General features: G+C 39.8%; 1 long non-coding RNA gene across 1 annotated transcript; it reads right to left on the bottom strand.

Annotated features, from left to right (window-relative positions):
* Nucleotides 1–16837: 16837 nt before the first annotated feature.
* LOC132624895 (uncharacterized) lies at nucleotides 16838–21728 on the bottom strand. Its single transcript, XR_009576561.1, has 2 exons — nucleotides 21053–21728; nucleotides 16838–17074 (listed from the first exon to the last, which is right to left on the bottom strand). It is a non-coding gene; the product is annotated as an uncharacterized LOC132624895 (long non-coding RNA).
* Between the last annotated feature and the right edge of the window lie 898 nt (nucleotides 21729–22626).

The raw sequence follows: 22626 nt of genomic DNA, 5'->3' as shown, positions 1-22626 counted from the left end.
CTAGAAATATATGTCCAAAATGATAAAATATATGTCTGAATGGGAGAAAATAAAGACAGAGATAGATGAGTCTGGGGGCAGCAGCTCGTCAGATGCTCACCGTAGACACTCGAAAGTAGTGCCTCGGGATCACTCGCGAGGGGTAGAAGTAGAGCCCGACATGAACTATGCACTCAGAAAAGAATGCAGCAAGGTAGTATCAGCACAAACACTATGTACTTGTAGGCATCATAGGCCGAATACATTTAGATAACATATATAAAGAAAGGAATTGAAGAATAGACATGCTCGCAATCAATTACAACCACCACACAGTCTAAGAACAATTACCACAAGTGATAGGAATATCAAGACAAAATCCAAGAAATATGCGAATGAAGTAATGAATGCATATGCAATGCAATGACATGCACTGGCCAAATGTAAGTCTCCGTACACACATGCTACGGACATGATACCTCCACGTCTCGATAGTTATGACCCATAGGGGACCCGCGAAGTCCAGGTACTAGTCACTCCTCACACAGCCCAGAGATAACTCCACAACACCAACCACTCTGCACACAGCCCAGAGGTGGTTCTATATCACTAGCCATTCCGCACACAGCCTAGAGATGGCTACTATATCAAGTATGTCCAAAGAATCTCGAATGTTCCCTACTCACTTATCATCATCAGCACCAATCACAAATAATGTATCATGGAAATGAGGATGAACGCGATGCATAATAACAATATCAAGTGAATCATATCAATCCCAATCATTCCACACAGGGACACATATCACAATATCAATATCAAGTCAAGTCCCTTCCTTTATCCATGAAAATGTCAAGATAAGTGAGAGACAACCGTAACGCAATCGCAATATGGCAACTAAGTATCAAGTCCGATATCACATGCATGGCAACAAGCCAATACACAACAAAGAGGCAACAAGCCCACTAATCAGTCAACAATACCAATCCTAAGTAATCCATCCCAACTTCATACCCGAATGTGTAACATGATTTCTCCAATAATAACTAACTCTACATATGCTTCGCAAACCGTAGTCTAAACAAAAGGTCAGTCGTAACCTACCTCGCTGCCGAGCTGGACCCACGAATAATCAAATCTGAGCGTTGCCTTTCTAAAGAGCCTCCAAATACTCAAAGTATAGCCATTATCGAATTCTAAGTTACAAATGAGTCACAACGGTAGCCATATTGCTATAGATTCATTTGAATCAAAATCAACTTAGTAAAAGAGGGACTGTAACAGTTCGCATTTCAGGGTTGGGGTTAGCCCTCGGAAAAGCTACTTCAATCTCGTTGGTGCTTTTTCAGACTTTGTTTTAAAAGGGTTTTTAGGAAATTAGAAAAACCAGTTTTGAAGGGTTTATTCATATACCATGAAAAATCCTTCGTAATCCAAAGTTCTAGGTAAGGGTTCTAGTGATCCCCTAGGGAAGGTGTTAGGCACTCTAGTATTTGTCACGACCCGACTCGGGGCCGCGACGAGCACCCGGTGCTAGCCCACCCGAGCACCCTCTTAGCTTACTCTTATACTTACATCTAGGTGAGCCACATAATTATACATACATTTCCATTCATTCGTCAATGAGCCCAATTGGACAACAGTTGTCACGACCCGGCTAGGGGGCCGCGACGAGCACCCGGTGTTACCCCACCCGAGCACCCCCTTATCGTACCTAACATAACATCTAGGTGAACCATAAGTCAATTCGTGCTTTTCTTATCGTTAATCATATTGATCCCATTAGACGACCATCATCATTTAACATATCATAGGCACCTATGCCACACCATAAGTACAAGGACGACGTGTCTAACAAAAGATATACCAAACATGGGCTGACATGGCCGAACATCTCTACCCACATACATATGACTACGAGCCTCTAAGAGTATGACATATCATATGAGCGGGACAGGACCCCGCTATGCCCATAATTATATACACAAAATAATAAGTACCCAAAAACTACGGCTCCGAAAGAAATGGAGCTCTACTATGCAATCTCTGAATAAGCAGCTATGGATCAAGTCTGTCTCCCTGTGCACCTGCGGACATGACGCAACGTCCACAAACAAAAGGGCGTCAGTACGAAGAATGTACTGAGTATGTAAAGCATGATCAACATCAATATAGAAGCATAATAGATATCATATGAAATAGCATAGGAGGGGAGACAGTAATATCATCATCATCATGTCGCTTACTTGCATACATCGTCGTTCGTATCCCATAATAATACTCGTACCATACTTGTGCTTATATTCGTATACATGTCCTTATTCGTATTCTTATACATAGTCTTATCACATTCATATTCATATTATATACATAGTCATTTCATATACATAGCATTTACATAGCATACCCAACCTCATAGGATCGGTGTCTTATACATGCTTGGCCAACCAAGGCTCAAGGTCATACATACCTGGCCCTACCAAGGCATCAGGGTTATCCGTACCCTCTGCAGAGGTGTGCACGCGTTTCGTAATCATATACATAATTTATACATAGTCATATACATATAGTCTTACCCGGCATCATAAGCTCGTGGTCTTATCATAGCCCTTCATAGGCATACATATACATATGTCATAGCTCGTAAGCATCTCTAATCTCATTTTACTCTCATCATCATTACTATCCTCATCGTTGTCGTTACATCTACATTATGGACTTACTCGTCATACGAGGAACATAGTATAATCATAGTCCATATCAAGGGTCGTGAGCCTATGAGCTCGGAATGTCAACCATGTGAAGACAACATACTCATATAGAGAAATTAGGGATTTGGCCAAGAACCATGCCGTATGAAAGAAGGGTTAGCCTTACATACCTTTCCGTCGAACTATTCTACACTTGCACGTTCCCTTGCAATGCTAGCGTTTATACCTTCATTAATATCATAACAATGGCCATTAGTCATTCACATTATCTAGATTCCTTAATTTGCCTCTCATTCACCCACATTCATGGTCATAACACCCATCTTCGTCCGTTCGTCTAAAGTGTTTAGTTCATGATCTTAATACCATTTATAACACATTCATATCACAACACAACAACATTCATAACTCAATTCGAACTATTTCTCAAAATGTCACTATTCATCATTCATGACCTAGTTGACCACATTTTCTACAATCCATGTATTTTAATTCTCCAATACCTTAAACATCTTGTAAAAATCATGAATCTTACCTTAGAAGTTGTAGGAACAAGCTTTGGTTGATAATACTCTTCTTTGAGCAAAACCCTAGTTTTTCTTCATTTGGATTTCTTGACTTGGATGATCCTTGATGATTCCCTTATCCTTGATTCACTTGTCTTAATGTTATTGATGGCTTATAATCCTTGAAAAGTCATATAATAAATGTAGAGAGAAGTTTTAGAGAGAAGTGGTGTAATGTTGTAATGAAATAAAATTAGTCTTGATCCTCATATTTAATGAATTGGAAAATCTGTGCTGGGTGAACAGTGGTCGTCCATGGAGATTTACGGACCCTATTCCACTATACGGCTCGTCGTCCATAGGCGTATTTAGCCATTTCCAGAACCAGAAGCTGGGCTGCCTTCATGGTGGTTTACAACCATGGTTTATGGGCCGTAAATCACTTTACGGTCCGTCCACCATGTCATATTTAACCATTTCCGCGGCTGGCAGAAAGTTGAAGTTTGGCATGCCAGTTTACGACCTGGCAGTTTACAGACCGTATACCAGTTTACGGTCCGTATTTGCACTTTACGACCACTGGCAGAAAGCTGAAGCTTTTGCATGGCAGTTTACGACTGCCAGTTTACGGACCGTATTGCACTTTACGGTCCGTATTTTGCAATATACGACCACTGGGCAGTTTTGCCAACTTTCAATTTTTTCTCATTTCTTAACTTTTCATTCTAATCATCCACATCCCTTTACATACATTTCCCATGAAACATTATACACTCCCACTCCTCGCACACATCATTAGTTCATTTACTTGCGTACCAACGGGAAATTTTCTGAGGTGTGACATTCTACCCCCCTTAGGAACATTCGTCCTCGAATGTTAAAGGCTTGGGGAATTCTATAAAAACTTCGCCAGAGTTTCCTCTGTAATGTGGCACTACCACCCTGCCACAACAACCCACAATAACAATTCCTCACAGGGCAATAATACAACAGCACTAGAAATTTGGCCACACACGAGCTGAATGTATAAAAGGGAAAACATGCATACCTTATGATTTTGACGTCTCATCTTGGACTTCTTCCAAGGGCTGAAATAAATGTGGGTATTTGGATCGCATATTCTCTTCCGTTTCCCATGTCATTTCCTCTCGATTGTTATTTCTCCACAGAACTTTAATTGAGGCCACTTCTTTGTTTCTAAGCCTCCGTTCTTGCCTATCTAATATGGCAATGGGTATTTTATCATAAGTTAACTTTTCTGTCACTTGAATATCATTCACTGGGACGATCCTCGTAGGATCTCCAACACACTTCCGAAGCATCGAGACATGAAATACTGGATGGACTGACTCCAAATCTGGAGGTAGATCTAGCTCATAGGCCACTTTGCCTATTTTGCGCACAATTTCGTATGGCCCAATATACCGGGGACTGAGCTTCCCCTTTTTTGCCAAATCTCATCACGCCCTTCATCGGTGACACTTTCAAGAATACCCAATCTTTCACTTCGAACTCTAAGTCTCTTTGACGATTATCCGCATAGGACTTCTCACGACTTTGAGCCGCTAGCAACCGATCTTGTATGAGCTTAACTTTCTCTATTGCTTGCTGGACCAAGTCTGGCCCTATCAACTTAGCTTCTCCGGTTTCAAACCACCCAATTGGGGATCTACACTTTCGCCCATATAGAGCTTCATACGGTGCCATTTGAATGCTAGAATGGTAACTGTTATTGTAACCAAACTCAATGAGTGGCAATTGGTCATCCCAATTTCCTCCAAAATCTATCATACCCGAATGTGTAACATGATTTCTCCAATAATAACTAACTCTACATATGCTTCGCTAACCGTAGTCCAAACAAAAGGTCAGTCGTAACCTACCTCGCTGCCGAGCTGGACCCACAAATAATCAAATCTGAGCGTTGCCTTTCTAAAGAGACTCCAAATACTCAAAGTATAGCCATTATCGAATTCTAAGTTACAAATGAGTCACAACGGTAGCCATATTGCTATAGATTCATTTGAATCAAAATCAACTTAGTAAAAGAGGGACTGTAACAGTTCGCATTTCAGGGTTGGGGTTAGCCCTCGGAAAAGCTACTTCAATCTCGTTGGTGCTTTTTCAGACTTTGTTTTAAAAGGGTTTTTAGGAAATTAGAAAAACCAGTTTTGAAGGGTTTATTCATATACCATGAAAAATCCTTCGTAATCCAAAGTTCTAGGTAAGGGTTCTAGTGATCCCCTAGGGAAGGTGTTAGGCACCCTAGTATTTGTCACGACCCGACTCGGGGCCGCGACGAGCACCCGGTGCTAGCCCACCCGAGCACCCTCTTAGCTTACTCTTATACTTACATCTAGGTGAGCCACATAATTATACATACATTTCCATTCATTCGTCAATGAGCCCAATTGGACAACAGTTGTCACGACCCGGCTAGGGGGCCGCGACGAGCACCCGGTGTTACCCCACCCGAGCACCCCCTTATCGTACCTAACATAACATCTAGGTGAACCATAAGTAAATTCGTGCTTTTCTTATCGTTAATCATATTGATCCCATTAGACGACCATCATCATTTAACATATCATAGGCACCTATGCCACACCATAAGTACAAGACCGACGTGGCTAACAAAAGATATACAAAACATGGGCTGACATGGCCGAACATCTCTACCCACATACATATGACTACGAGCCTCTAAGAGTATGACATATCATATGAGCGGGACAGGACCCCGCTATGCCCATAATTATATACACAAAAGAATAAGTACCCAAAAGCTACGGCTCCGAAAGAAATGGAGCTCTACTATGCAATCTCTGAATAAGCAGCTATGGATCAAGTCTGTCTCCCTGTGCACCTGCGGGCATGACGCAACGTCCACAAACAAAAGGGCGTCAGCACGAAGAATGTACTGAGTATGTAAAGCATGATCAACATCAATATAGAAGCATAATAGATATCATATGAAATAGCATAGGAGGGGAGACGGTAATATCATCATCATCATGTCGCTTACTTGCATACATCGTCGTTCGTATCCCATAATAATACTCGTACCATACTTGTGCTTATATTCGTATACATGTCCTTATTCGTATTCTTATACATAGTCTTATCACATTCATATTCATATTATATACATATTTATTTCATATACATAACATTTACATAGCATACCCGACCTCATAGGATCGGTGTCTTATACATGCTTGGCCAACCAAGGCATCAGGGTTATCCGTACCCTCTGCAGAGGTGTGCGCGCGTTTCGTAATCATATACATACTTTATACATAGTCATATACATATAGTCTTACCCGGCATCATAAGCTCGTGGTCTTATCATAGCCCTTCATAGGCATACATATACATATGTCATAGCTCGTAAGCATCTCTAATCTCATTTTACTCTCATCATCATTACTATCCTCATCGTTGTCGTTACATCTACATTATGGACTTACTCGTCATACGAGGAACATAGTATAATCATAGTACATATCAAGGGTCGTGAGCCTATGAGCTCGGAATGTCAAACATGTGAAGACAACATACTCATATAGAGAAATTAGGGATTTGGCCAAGAACCATGCCGTATGAAAGAAGGGTTAGCCTTACATACCTTTCCGTCGAACTATTCTACACTTGCACGTTCCCTTGCAATGCTAGCGTTTATACCTTCATTAATATCATAACAATGGCCATTAGTCATTCACATTATCTAGATTCCTTAATTTGCCTCTCATTCACCCACATTCATGGTCGTAACACCCATCTTCGTCCGTTCGTCTAAAGTGTTTAGTTCATGATCTTAATACCATTTATAACACATTCATATCACAACACAACAACATTCATAACTCAATTCGAACTATTTCTCAAAATGTCACTATTCATCATTCATGACCTAGTTGACCACATTTTCTACAATCCATGTATTTTAATTCTCCAATACCTTAAACATCTTGTAAAAATCATTAATCTTACCTTAGAAGTTGTAGGAACAAGCTTTGGTTGATAATACTCTTCTTTGAGCAAAACCCTAGTTTTTCTCCATTTGGATTTCTTGACTTGGATGATCCTTGATGATTCCCTTATCCTTGATTCACTTGTCTTAATGTTATTGATGGCTTATAATCCTTGAAAAGTCATATAATAAATGTAGAGAGAAGTTTTAGAGAGAAGTGGTGTAATGTTGTAATGAAATAAAATAAGTCTTGATCCTCATATTTAATGAATTGGAAAATCTGTGCTGGGTGAACAGTGGTCGTCCATGGAGATTTACGGACCCTATTCCACTATACGGCTCGTCCTCCATAGGCGTATTTAGCCATTTCCAGAACCAGAAGCTGGGTTGCCTTCATGGTGGTTTACAACCATGGTTTATGGGCCGTAAATCACTTTACGGTCCGTCCACCATGTCGTATTTAACCATTTCCGCGGCTGGCAGAAAGTTGAAGTTTGGCATGCCAGTTTACGACCTAGCAGTTTACAGACCGTATACCAGTTTACGGTCCGTATTTGCACTTTACGACCACTGGCAGAAAGCTGAAGCTTTTGCATGGCATTTTACGACTGCCAGTTTACGGACCGTATTGCACTTTACGGTCCGTATTTTGCAATATACGACCACTGGGCAGTTTTGCCAACTTTCAATTTTTTCTCATTTCTCGACTTTTCATTCTAATCATCCACATCCCTTTACATACATTTCCCATGAAACATTATACACTCGCACTCCTCGCACACATCATTAGTTCATTTACTTGCGTACCAACGGGAAATTTTCCGAGGTTTGACATTCTACCCCCCTTAGGAACATTCGTCCTCGAATGTTAAAGGCTTGGGGAATTCTATAAAAACTTCGCCAGAGTTTCCTCTGTAATGTGGCACTACCACCCTGCCACAACAACCCACAATAACAATTCCCCACAGGGCAATAATACAACAGCACTAGAAATTTGGCCACACACGAGCTGAATGTATAAAAGGGAAAACATGCATACCTTATGATTTTGACGTCTCATCTTGGACTTCTTCCAAGGGCTGAAATAAATGTGGGTATTTGGATCGCATATTCTCTTCCGTTTCCCATGTCATTTACTCTCGATTGTTATTTCTCCACAGAACTTTAATTGAGGCCACTTCTTTGTTTCTAAGCCTCCGTACTTGCCTATCTAATATGGCAATGGGTATTTTATCATAAGTTAACTTTTCTGTCACTTGAATATCATTCACTGGGACGATCCTCGTAGGATCTCCAACACACTTCCGAAGCATCGAGACATGAAATACTGGATGGACTGACTCCAAATCTGGAGGTAGATCTAGCTCATAGGCCACTTTGCCTATTTTGCGCACAATTTCGTATGGCCCAATATACCGGGGACTGAGCTTCCCCTTTTTGCCAAATCTCATCACGCCCTTCATCGGCGACACTTTCAAGAATACCCAATCTTTCACTTCGAACTCTAAGTCTCTTTGACGATTATCCGCATAGGACTTCTCACGACTTTGAGCCGCTAGAAACCGATCTTGTATGAGCTTAACTTTCTCTATTGCTTGCTGGACCAAGTCTGGCCCTATCAACTTAGCTTCTCCGGTTTCAAACCACCCAATTGGGGATCTACACTTTCGCCCATATAGAGCTTCATACGGTGCCATTTGAATGCTAGAATGGTAACTGTTATTGTAACCAAACTCAATGAGTGGCAATTGGTCATCCCAATTTCCTCCAAAATCTATCATACATGCCCGTAACATATCTTCAAGAGTCTGAATAGTACGTTCAGCTTGCCCATCGGTCTTTGGGTGAAATGCCGTGCTTAGGCGCACTTTGGTCCCTAAATCTTCTTGGAAAGACCCCCAAAACTTGGCTGTAAACTGAGTTCCTCTATCGGAGATAATAGATACCGGAACGCCATGGAGTCTCACTATCTCTTGAAGATAAAGCTTGGCATAATCTTCTGCCATATAGGTCGTTCTGACCAGTAAGAAATGAGCTGACTTTGTGAGTCTATCCACAATCACCCATATGGAATCATACTTACGTCGAGAACGGGGTAACCCTGTAATGAAATCCATATTAATCACTTCCCACTTCCATGTTGGGATTTCTATAGCTTGCAATAAGCCACCCGGCTTTTGGTGTTCTATCTTCACTTGTTGGCAATTAGGACACTGAGCTACGAATTCCGCTACGTCTTTCTTCATCCCATTCCACCAATATATAGTCTTAAGATCATGATACATTTTCGTCGCTCCGGGGTGAACGGAGTAACGGGAACAATGAGCTTCTCTCAAAATCTGATGGCGTAGACCTGCCACATCGGGAACACATAACCTGCCTCGACATCGGAGAACTCCGTCTTCCGAAATGTCAAATGATGACTCCTCCTTCTGAGGGAGTGTATCTCTGTACTGCATTAGCATGGGATGCTCATATTGTCGCTTTTTTACTTCCGCTACTAACGATGAAACTGCTGAGTTCTGAATAGTAGCTCCGCTGCTACCTGAGTCCACCACTCGGACTCCTAGGCTAGCTAACTGCTGAAGATCACGGGCCATCTCTTTCTTTTCTGGTCGTACATCACTTAGACTTCCCATTGACCTACGGCTAAGAGCATCAGCCACAACATTTGTCTTTCCGGGGTGGTACAGGATTTCAACATCATAGTCATTTAGCAACTCTAGCCATCGTCGTTGCCGCAAATTCAACTCTTTCTGGTTGAAGATGTACTGGAGACTCTTATGATCTGTATAAATATCCACGTGGACACCATATAAGTAATGTCTCAATATCTTTAAAGCATGGACCACCGCGGCCTATTCTAAGTCATGGGTAGGATAATTCTGCTCATGTTTCCGTAATTGTCTAGAAGTATACGCAATCACCTTACCCTTTTGCATCAATACACAGCCTAGCCCGACTCCTGAAACATCACAGTAAATAACATATCCTCCCAATCCCTCTGGAAGTGTCAAGACTGGGGCTGAAGTCAGTCGGTCTTTCAACTCTTGGAAACTACGCTCGCAAGCATCTGTCCATTGAAACTTAGCTGACTTCTGAGTCAACTTGGTGGGCGGTGCAGAAATAGAAGAGAAATTCTTAACAAATCTTCTGTAATAACCTGCTAAGCCCAAAAAGCTACGAACCTTCGTAGGGGTCGTGGGCCTTGGCCAAGTCTTCACTACCTCAATCTTTTGGCTATCCACTCGAATACCGTCAGCTGCACCAATGTGGCCCTGAAATGCCACTGAGTTCGTCCAAAACTCGCATTTGGAAAACTTCACGAATAACTCTCTGGTTCGAAGAACTCCAAGGACAATACGCAAGTGATCCGCATGTTCAGCCTCGGATCTAGAATACACTAGGATATCATCGATGAATACAATCACGAATAGATCCAGAAAAGGACTGAATACATTGTTCATTAAGTCCATAAACACTGCCGGTGCATTAGTTAGCCCAAACGACATTACGCGGAACTCGAAATAGCCATATCTTGTTCTGAAAGTTGTCTTAGGGATATCTTTCTCCCTAACTCTTACTTGGTGATACCCGGACCTCAAATCAATCTTTGAAAACCATTTGGCACCTTGCAATTGATCAAATAAATCATCAATCCTTGGGAGGGGATACTTGTTCTTAATTGTCACTTTATTCAATTGCCGATAATCAATGCACATTCTCAAGGAGCCATCCTTCTTCCGGACGAACAATACGGGTGCTCCCCACGGGGATGAACTAGGCCTAATGAAGCCTTTTCCAAGCAAGTCATTCAATTGCTCCTTCAACTCTTTCAACTCCGCGGGTGCCATCCTATAGAGAGGAATAGATATGGGATTTGTGTCTGGAAACACATCAATTGCAAAATCGATCTCTCGCTCGGGAGGAAGGCCTAGAAGCTCTTCCGGGAACACATCCGAAAATTCGTTCACTACCGGAACTGACTGAAGAGTCGGCGATTCAGCTTCTACATCTTGAACTCGTACTAGGTGATAAATGCACCCTTTCGTGATCATCTTCCTTGCCTTTAGATAGGAAATAAACCTACCTTTTGGTGACGCCGTATTTCCTTTCCATTCTAACACTGGTTCTCCCAGAACCTGGAAGCGAACCATTTTCATTCTACAATCAACATTGGCGTAGCAAGAAGCCAACCAATCCATGCCCATAATGACATCAAAATCTACCATTTTTAGTTCATGCAAGTCAGCTATAGTACGGTGGCCACATATCACGACTACACAATCTCTACACACTCAACTAGCTATCACCGATTCGCCAACGGGCGTAGACACCTCAAAAGGTTTGATTGACTCCGGCTCAACTATAAACCGACCCGCAATATTCTGAGTAACATAAGACAATGTGGAGCCCGGGTCAATCAAAGCATATACATCATGAGAGAGTACCGATAATATACCTGTGACTACATCAGGAGAAGACTCAAGATCATGGCGTCCAACCAAAGCATAAACACGGTGCTGGGAGCCGCTAGTACTAGGAGCTCTCCCTCTGCCTCTACCATGGCCAGCTGGGGCATGTGAACCTGGCCCCGTAGGGCGTACAGATGCCGAAGATCCGGCTACCGACCCTGATGGCTGGGTCCTACCTCTACCATGTACTGAGGGGCAATCACGCATAATATGGCCTGGCAGACCACATGAATAGCAAGCATCTGAACCTGATCGGCACTGACCCCAATGCAACTTTCCACACTGAGAACATCGTGGTACGGGTAGCCTTGGCTGGCCTGAATCACCTCTAAATTGAGACCCTGAATAACCCTGACTCGGCTCGGAACGAGTAGATCTGTCAAATCTCTGCCCCGTGAACTGTGGAGGTGTAATGGTCATAGAATAGCCTGAATGGCTGGGAAACTGCTGTCTGTGTCCGCCCCTGGACTTGCTCCTCGAACCCGAAGGTCTGGCCCTCTTGTTATGGCATCTATCCTGCTCACGTTCATTTCTCCGCTGCTGTAGGTGTTCCTCTAATTCCTGAGCATGTGGCTGAATGTGTGCAATATCTATGCCATCCTGAAGGGACGCAGTCAAGCATTTATCCATCAAGTGTGGCCCTAGGCCTTTCACAAACCGGTGCACCCGATCGCCCATATCCGCTACCATGGCCGAAGCATACCTAGCCAAGGAATTGAAGCGGAGACTATACTCTGTAGCACTTATGCTACCTTACCTCAGATTCAAGAATTTATCGGCCCTAGCTCGCCGAACTTCCGGAGGCATATAATGACGGAGAAAAGCATCAACAAACTCTTGCCATACCGGTGGACGTGCATTGGCTCCCCGCGAAGCCATCCAAACCGTACACCACTGGATTGAGACATCCCTCAATCTATATGACGCTAGCTCCACCGATTCGGTGTCTGAAGCATGTATCAACCGGAGCGTCCTTAGCATACCATCAATAAAGTCCTGGGGATCCTCCTCCAGTTTCGACCAAAAGAATTCCGGGGGTTTCAAAGCAATGAAGTCACGGGCCCTTGCACTAACAGCCCTGTCACCTTGCCCTGCGCTTAGCCTCTGAGTCTGAGCCGCAACCAACTGAGTCAACAAATTAATGGCCTCTCTCACGTCTTGGCCCGAAGCATTCGGTGGAGGAGCTGGAGCTGGGGCTGAGGCTCCCACGTGCTCCTCGATAATAGGCACTGTCTGGGAGGACTGTGATTGAGCCGCACTCTGGGATTCATCTTCCTCTACTACCGGTGGCGGTGCTCTTTCAGCCCGCTTTTCTGCCACCGTCTTGCACTTTTGGGCTGCTGTAGCCTTTTTCTTTTTAGGCATCTCTGAAATACACAACACACGATTTAGGAACAAGAATTTCTTACATCATAGCTCTATCACACGATTCTTATGAAGAAAGAAGGTCATATATTCCTAAAATATCCGCAGCTTCTCGTTTATAAGTGTGGCGCGCAACACACCCATAACCAAGACTCTACTAGACACGGCTCGTAGACACATCCTAGGACTGAACTGCTCTGATACCACTTTTGTCACGACCCAACTCGGGGCCGCGACGAGCACCCGGTGCTAGCCCACCCGAGCACCTTCTTAGCTTACTCTTATACTTACATCTAGGTGAGCCACATAATTATACATACATTTCCATTCATTCGTCAACGAGTCCCAATTGGACAACAGTTGTCACGACCCGGCTAGGGGGCCGCGACGAGCACCCAGTGTTACCCTACCCGAGCACTCCCTTATCGTACCTAACATAACATCTAGGTGAACCATAAGTCAATTCGTGCTTTTCTTATCGTTAATCATATTGCTCCCATTAGACGACCATCATCATTTAACATATCATATGCACCTATGCCACATCATAAGTACAAGGCCGACGTGGCTAACAAAAGATATACAAAACATGGGCCGACATGGCCGAACATCTCTACCCACATACACATGACTACGAGCCTCTAAGAGTATGACATATCGTATGAGCGGGACAGGACCCCGCTATGCCCATAATTATATACACAAAAGAATAAGTACCAAAAAGCTACGGCTCCGAAAGAAATGGAGCTCTGCTATGCAATCTCTGAATAAGCAACTACGGATCAAGTCTGTCTCCCTGTGCACCTGGCGGCATAACGCAGCGTCCACAAACAACAGGGCGTCAGTACGAAGAATGTACTAAGTATGTAAAGCATGATCAACATCAATACAGAAGCATAATAGATATCATATGAAATAGCATAGGAGGGGAGACGGTAATATCATCATCATCATGTCTCTTACTTGCATACATCGTCGTTCGTATCCCATAATAATACTCGTACCATACTTGTGCTCATAATCGTATACATGTCCTTATTCGTATTCTTATACATAGTCTTATAACATTCATATTCTTATTATATACATAGTCATTTCATATACATAGCATTTACATAGCATACCCGACCTCATAGGATCGGTGTCTTATACATGCTTGGCCAACCAAGGCTCAAGGTCATACATACCTAGCCCTACCAAGGCATCAGGGTTATCCGTACCCTCTGCAGAGGTGTGCGCGCGTTTCATAATCGTATACATACTTTATACATAGTCATATACATATAGTCTTACCCGGCATCATAAGCTCGGGGTCTTATCATAGCCCTTCATAGGCATACATATACATATATCATAACTCGTAAGCATCTCTAATCTAATTTTACTCTCATCATCATTACTATCCTCATCGTTATCGTTACATATACATTATGGACATACTCGTCATACGAGGAACATAGTATAATCATAGTACATATCAAGGGTCGTGAGCCTATGAGCTCGGAATGTCAACCATGTGAAGACAACATACTCATATAGAGAAATTAAGGATTTGGCCAAGAACCATGCCTTATGAAAGAAGGGTTAGCCTTACATACCTATCCGTCGAACTATTCTACACTTGCACGTTCCCTTCCAATGCTAGCGTTTATACCTTCATTAATATCATAACAATGGCCATTAGTCATGCACATTATCCACATTATCTAGATTCCTTAATTTGCCTCTAATTCACCCACATTCATGGTAATAACACCCATCTTCGTCCGTTCGTCTAAAGTGTTTAGTTCATGATCTTAATACCATTTATAACACATTCATATCACAACACAACAACATTCATAACTCAATTCGAACTATTTCTCAAAATGTCACTATTCATCATTCATGACCTAGTTGACCACATTTTCTACAATCCATGTATTTTAATTCTCCAATACCTTAAACATCTTGTAAAAATCATGAATCTTACCTTAGAAGTTGTAGGAACAAGCTTTGGTTCATAATACTCTTCTTTGAGCAAAACCCTAGTTTTTCTCCATTTGAATTTCTTGACTTGGATGATCCTTGATGATTCCCTTATCCTTGATTCACTTGTCTTAATGTTATTGATGGCTTATAATCCTTGAAAACTCATATAATAAATGTAGAGAGAAGTTTTAGAGAGAAGTGGTGTAATGTTGTAATGAAATAAAATAAGTCTTGATCCTCATATTTAATGAATTGGAAAATCTGTGCTGGGTGAACTGTGGTCGTCCATGGAGATTTACGGACCGTATTCCACTATACGGCTCGTCCTCCATGGTCGTATTTAGCCATTTCCAGAACCAGAAGCTGGGCTGCCTTCATGGTGGTTTACGACTATGGTTTACGGGCCGTAAATCACTTTACGGTCCGTCCACCAGGTCGTATTTAACCATTTCTGCGGCTGGCAGAAAGTTAAAGTTTGGCATGCCAGTTTACGACCTGGCAGTTTACGGACCGTATACCAGTTTACGGTCCGTATTTGCACTTTACGACCACTGGCAGAAAGCTGAAGCTTTTGCATGGCAGTTTACGACTGCCAGTTTACGGACCGTATTGCACTTTACGGTCCGTATTTTGCAATATACGACCTCTGGGCAGTTTTGCCAACTTTCAATTTTTTCTCATTTCTCGACTTTTCATTCTAATCATCCACATCCCTTTACATACATTTCCCATGAAACATTATACACTCGCACTCCTCGCACACATCATTAGTTCATTTACTTGCGTACCAACGGGAAATTTTCTGAGGTTTGACAGTATTAAGGATCCATACTATACGGTTGACCTTCGAATTTCAATTTATGAGTATTCGCATGAACTGTTTATTGGGTGTTTATTTCCCGCATTATAAAAATCTGTCATTTTGCATATCATTTTTTAAAATAATTTGAGTATATATCCTTTACATATAGGGTATTTAGGTTCGGATTTGTATTATCCGGATACAGCTAGTTCCTTTTATATATAAGGATAGTAGTAGTTTTGTAAAGATTAAAAAGTTCATTTATTTAAAGTATGGGACAAATGAGTTTTGTTCATGCTTGACTCATACATGGCCCGGGTTAATTTGTTTAACATGTTTTTAGAATGTCCTTATCTAAAACTTTTATGTCCTCAAATTATTTATACAGATTTAATTTATAAGAAGTTTGCTTTTATATAACAAAACTAACTTTTCTTGGTCCTGGAATTTCAAAATTAAGGCTCAATATTTGTAAATAAAAGGTGATACATTTTTTATGTAGGCTTGGCCCAAATTTTATTCTTTTTCTGAAAAAGTAATTAAGTGTCTAGAACTATTGATTTTTGTTGGGCCTTAGCCCAAAATTCTATTTTTTCTGTTGCTGGGCTCAGCCCAAAATATTACTTCCACCTTTTCCTAAAAATTTTGTTAAGTGGGGCTTAAAAATGTGGTTTTAATTGGGCTTTAAACCCCAAAATTCCCATTTTTGAGTGGGCTTAGTCCAAAGAGAAGACTTATTTTTGGTGCTTCAATGCACTACATATATATACAATTTGAAATCACTTTTCTTGACTGGGCTTAAAAGAAATCTTTTTAGGAAAAACTGAGTTTTAAGGATAAAAGTCCTTTTTGTTTTAAAAAAACGTCAATTTGGTTTTTCTTCATTAGGAAGATGGTAGCAGTATTCCATAATGATGTAATCCTTTTCACTGATTTACTTACTTAGCCATTTTTATTTTTTCAAAATCGCTTATACTAAGCTTGGGTTTTGAAAATCGTGTGGGGACCTAAAGTCGAACTAAATGGCATAGGTGCTATTGTCCTAAGATGACTAATTCTTGACCATAATGATTCCAATAACCATACATGAGTTTTACAATCTTTACAAATACATGATACAATCAGTTGCATATGATAAAAATACATAAGTAGGAGAAAGGCAAGACTAGGGGCGTACCAAGCCCCTAATTGGCCATTTTCACCCATGGTTGCTTCTTTTTTTTAACAATATTTGCTTCCATTTCTTCTCTTGAACTCAATAATATGTGAAAGAACTTGCTATTGGGCCTTGGCTGGACTCGACCCAAGTGACCATGCAGTGAACAGGAGGAAAAGGAAAAGGGACCCGGTTAGTTTATATTTTTTAAACCTATCATATGTATATATCAAATTTTTACAAGTTACACAATTAAGGCACTCGATTGTATGCTATTGGCCTCATTGATCGGGATTTACACAACGCAAGGTGAAAATTTGTCACCATCCGTATTCCCGATACCGCACAAGATCCAAGGGGTTTCAAGAACCCCACCCATGCCTGGACATCGGGGAATGGCTAAGACCTATCCCCTAAATCACCTCAACTCCCCAAATCAGTATAGCCATAGAATAAATCAGAGTCCCATAATCATACACAGGTATCACTATATGTGGAAATAATTTAATTACAAACAACACTGAAAATAAACTCAAGGTCATAGTAGGGGAACCAAAGTAGCTACTGCAATATGATGACATAAGATAAAATAATAACTAAAAAAAACACTTAATCATGAGATGGACAAAAATAGAATCATCATTTTTTTCGCTTACCTTTGGGACTTTATGAAATCTGGTCTAGTTTGAATTAAGTCTGAATTGGGCTAGGCCCAACCGCCTTCTAAATGGAGTTAAAAGTTTAGGGCTTAAATGAGGTCTATATCACCTTTACTCATTTATATACACCCAACATATGACCAACTTATTCATTTATATGCACATAGCATACTATAATATGCACATATGATGTGTATATCAAGTGTATACAATATGTATACCCCTCCCCCTTTTCACTAACCTGTGTATATTCTATGTATATTTACACTCTTTGTGTTTAAATCTTAGACTCGTGATCACCTTGTTCACCTAGTTAGTCCCAACTTCTTAGAGCAGTGTTCAGATCCAAGACTAAAGCTAGTTCAAGTTCAACTTAATCCCTGTACATGTCAGGTAAATGATTCACACTAGCTTTACACATCAGCAATCCTTATAGCAACAAGTGTGATAACTAATTAATGCATATTCAGGATGCTAGTCAATAACAATGCACAGTAGAGGGATGCAGGTAAAAAAAAAAAAGAATCAAACACATTACAACTTATGATTTGGAACACCAAGAAGTCTGAGTTGAAACAACACTAAATAAATTGAGACTGAGCAGATTTAAATTACCAAAAAACATACAGGGATGAGCCTTTATTTTATTCATTAACAGTAATAGGAGCATGTTTATAACAAGATTCATGTGAGTTTCCACTTAAGTAAAAAAAAACGTATAAAGAAAATCTATGTATATTACAAGACCTCACAGAAAGAGGAATAACACAAGGTCCCAGCCAAAACTAAGTGATTTTAGTTGCTTTAGTATCCTCTTCAAGGCACAACCTCACTAATCAGCCTCTCAACTCAACCAACACCCTTCTGTTCCAAAATCAATCAACTAACGATAGCTAAGCATCCTTATTTATTTCAAACACAATCATTTATACCAAGTAGCCCCAATGACTCAAAAAAATGTTTAGCATTTCATATCCCAATAAGACTTGGACATTATGGCTTCTACCAGATCCATTTTTAGGAGTTAGCAACCTACAGTGAACAGTTTCTTCTTCTTTTTTTAACAGCTTGTTCAGACACTTAACCAATTCATTTTTTGGTTCCCTTTCCTCTTTGGTTTACTGATAGCAGTTGGAAGACTAGGAGTATGGACATTGTGAATATACACTCTATAGGCAGGTAGGAAATACCATGGCACCTCTTATTCGAGGGAAGTGCTATGATCCAAGTTATACTTTGTTCATGCTTAACCCTCTCCTTAAGGTGCCTTTTAAAAAGGTTTCCTTATACAAAGTGCCTTATAGCTCACTCATACATACTTAAGCCTCTCCAAATACCATTCTTAAACCAAATCCAGTTAAGCATTTGACCCAACCAATGACATAGATTTTAACATTCTTCAAGTACCCTTATTCTAGTATTCTAGTCAAGAAGTGATTTTATCTCTTTATGATCATGAAAATCCCAACAAAATCATATACACCTCATCTTAAAGTTGGTTTTAAGAAAGGACAGACCAAGAATAGGGCTAGAACAGTACATTTCACTCTCAAGGAAAAACCCAGATTGCATCATCTATCTCTTCTTCTCTATGGCCATTTCCTACTCAATATCCAAAAACCAACTCATACAATGATTCAAACAACAATTTCATAAAAAGATTTAGGCAGATTCAAATTGGACTCCTCTCCCCATTATAGGCAAATGAATGTTAAAGAAAAGTCATCCAGGGTCAAAAACAAGGTTTAGGATACACAAAATCACAAGGATCAAGAGGATCACCTGAAACTAGATCATTCATTCAAGCAAGCAAACCCTGCTCATAGCATCAAAACCTTTTCAAACCTCAGAATACTGTTAACTTCAAACTAAAGTTACTAGCTAGGTTATTTAGACATATTGAAACTGATATGATTATAGCATATTGATCCTCAGAGACTCTAGTTTTGACCAGAACCTTTGTATTAACACTAATTCTCATTTAAACAATCATGGGGATGACCTTGATAGATCCCATAGTTATATGAGAAAATAAGATTTAGAAGGAAGGGCTTCCAGGTCCTGAAGAAAAGACTGTGCAGGGTGAGGCCATTACCCCCACCCTTTCCTAGACTTTCCTTTCAGTGAAAGGGGAGCAAAGGCTCCACTGGTCATCACCTCTAGTTCCAACCTAAGCTCATCCTTTACTCTCCAGAAGAAACTCCCATTCTACACCTCTAGCCTAAACCAAGTGACACACCACCAGGGGTCCCCCCAAAGATTAAGTAGTTAATGTCTTTGTTTTAGGCAACTCCTTAATAGGTGACTCTTCATTTTTTATGGACTAAGTGATACATAAACAAACGAAAGTTAGATGAAACAACACCTATGTGCTTAAACTCAAAAGGGTCAAAACTACCCTTCTTTTATGTCTATTTCTAGTTATGACCATGACAACAACACAGCCAGCTCATCATAGGGAACTTTGACAAATTATAACACAGATTTACCATTTTTTGTTTCATTTTTCCCATTTTCATCTCTCAGAATTAGGGAACTATTCTCAAGAAATAGTTAAGACAAGGTAGGGGTCCCTAGTTTTAAGTTTACATCAAATGAAGGATAGATTAGATCAAACCTTCCCTCTATGAGAATGGCACATAATCATTCAAGGTCAGACAAAGCTTCACAACACATTCAATCTCGCCAGTTCAAGAAATGACATAGATGGATCATCCATATTTAAGTAAGTTGGCTCTTGGTACAAGATCAGTTAACTATAGTTCACAAGGTTTATCCTACCTCTAATTAATGATTAACAAGCAATTTAGTTCAAATATCTAATGACCAAACAAGGTATTCACATTAAAACTGGACTAATAACAGATGTCATTTATAATTCAGTTATTATATTTTTTCAAATGACAAATGACTCAAGACCTATTTTCAGCAATCACGACCAATCCTGAATTTTAACTCCAAGCAGTATCTTTCTAAACTTAAGCTTACTTCAGCATTTTTCTCCCATTTTCTCTTAATTTAGTCTTACTCAAGTAAATAATCAAGACAAAAAAAGAATTATAAAACTAGTGGCCTTAAGCAAAGCAGAACTACATTTAAACTTGATTTGTAAAGTACTACTGACTAATCATGATCATATGTTTGCTACAAATAACCACAAACCAACACAACATCATTAAGATATCAACTTAAGTTAAGCATGTTCACATTAGTGACTTCAACAAATAATTATTCAACTAAACAAGGACGGTTACAGGAGAATGGTCACAAAATAACTTCAGACTAAACATGGCTCAAATCAGTAATACTGAACAATTAAGATAATCAAGAGAAAACTAAAGAAAACAATATTAAGGTAGATTAACTAAGCATAACAACATTCCTAAATCAAATAGATCATTCAAAGCTCAAACAAATGAAAATACAAGGAAGTAATAACAAGATAAAAATGTTACCTTTTTTATGCGCAGCCGTGTCAAGAGTTGAACTTGGAGCCTTTAGTGCTTCCAACTCCCACACCCAGCCACACCAACACAAAACCACAAAGAAAACAAATTTTAGAACTAAGGAAACTCCAACTTTTTAAGTCAAAGCTTAAAATTTTATAATGAGAAGGTTTAAACCCGAAGTTCTAGCCTCTTAAGGTTGTTTTTAACTTTTTTCCAACCTCCTTCATGGTGAGGGTAGGGGTTCTATTTATAAAATCCCAAAACTGCTCAAAACCCTCAAAATACCAATTGCAAAATGACATATGTGGCTTAAAATGATTGCAACAACAGGCAAATGGTAAGATCTGAGCCTCGTTTGACTCGATCCAACCCATTCGTCCTCAATCAATGAGGTTTGAGTAAATATGAACACAGTACAACAAATAAGACAACAAAAATCAACTTTTGACTAAATAATTTCAAGACAAAACCAAAGGAAAAAAGGCTATTACCTCATTTGGGAGAGATCTAGGTGAAAACAAACCTTGAAATTAATTATTTCATGTAAATGATTCGGCAAAAACTGCGTGTCTTACATCTACTCTGTGATTTTAGCACTTTTAGATGAGAGAGAAAGAGAGAGTAGGCGGCGACTCCTAGGGTTTTTGAAAAGAAAGGGAAAGAGAGAGAAGAGGGTGAGGGATAGGGGACGTTTGGTGTAAATTAAATGAAAAAAAGGGGTGTATCCCTTAAGTTGTTGCGGACTGGGCCGGGTCTTGGTCCATTTTGGGCTGGACTCGGTCCAAGTCATAAAGAAAATGTATGGCCCTTTTATGTATATAACATGTATACCTATATATGTATATCTAAAGTATACACGCATATATATGGTAGGGTGGGTAATTTAATAAACGGGCAAAACAAAAATATTGATTATTGATCATAATATTTCAATTATAATCAAATGAGGAAATAATGAACGTATTAAATAATTTTAAAAGTGACCAACTATGTAAATGGGCTTAATTTTGCGAATATAGCCTTAATTGATTTTAATCTAACTAATTATTTCAATTATGGCCATATTTGGCCTGGTTAGCCAATTTTAATATTAAATTACACTAATGACCTTAATTAATTTGAGCCAATGAATTTGGTCATTTCAATCAAGGCCATTAAGAGGTTAATTTTATAAAAATGACCCCAATTTCCTTAAATCCATGAATTAGTTAATTTGATTGTGGCCACAAAAAAAAAAAATTAAACAATTAAAAGTCAATTTGCAATAATGACCATCTATTTGATTAATTAACCTAATTAAAACATCTATAGGAAATTATAAATAATTTTGACAAATTATATAATTATACAATTATTAGAGATTAAGTGGTGAAACGGTCAATTATTTTAATTACTCAAAACTCCTTGAATTGAAGGGAATAATGTATTTGCTAATTTTGATTTTTGACAATTTAAACAATTAAACAAATGATTATTTTAAAAAAATACTTTTTCTTTCATTAGATCTAGCAAGTATCTCCTAAATGTCATAAAAAGTACCAATTAATTTCTAAATAATTTTTAATGTCATAAAAAACATT

This window comes from Lycium barbarum, chromosome 12 (assembly GCF_019175385.1).
Source record: "Lycium barbarum isolate Lr01 chromosome 12, ASM1917538v2, whole genome shotgun sequence".
Lineage (NCBI taxonomy): Eukaryota > Viridiplantae > Streptophyta > Magnoliopsida > Solanales > Solanaceae > Lycium > Lycium barbarum.
Note: the sequence above shows the minus strand (reverse complement) of the source record. Positions and strands in the feature narration are given on the sequence as shown.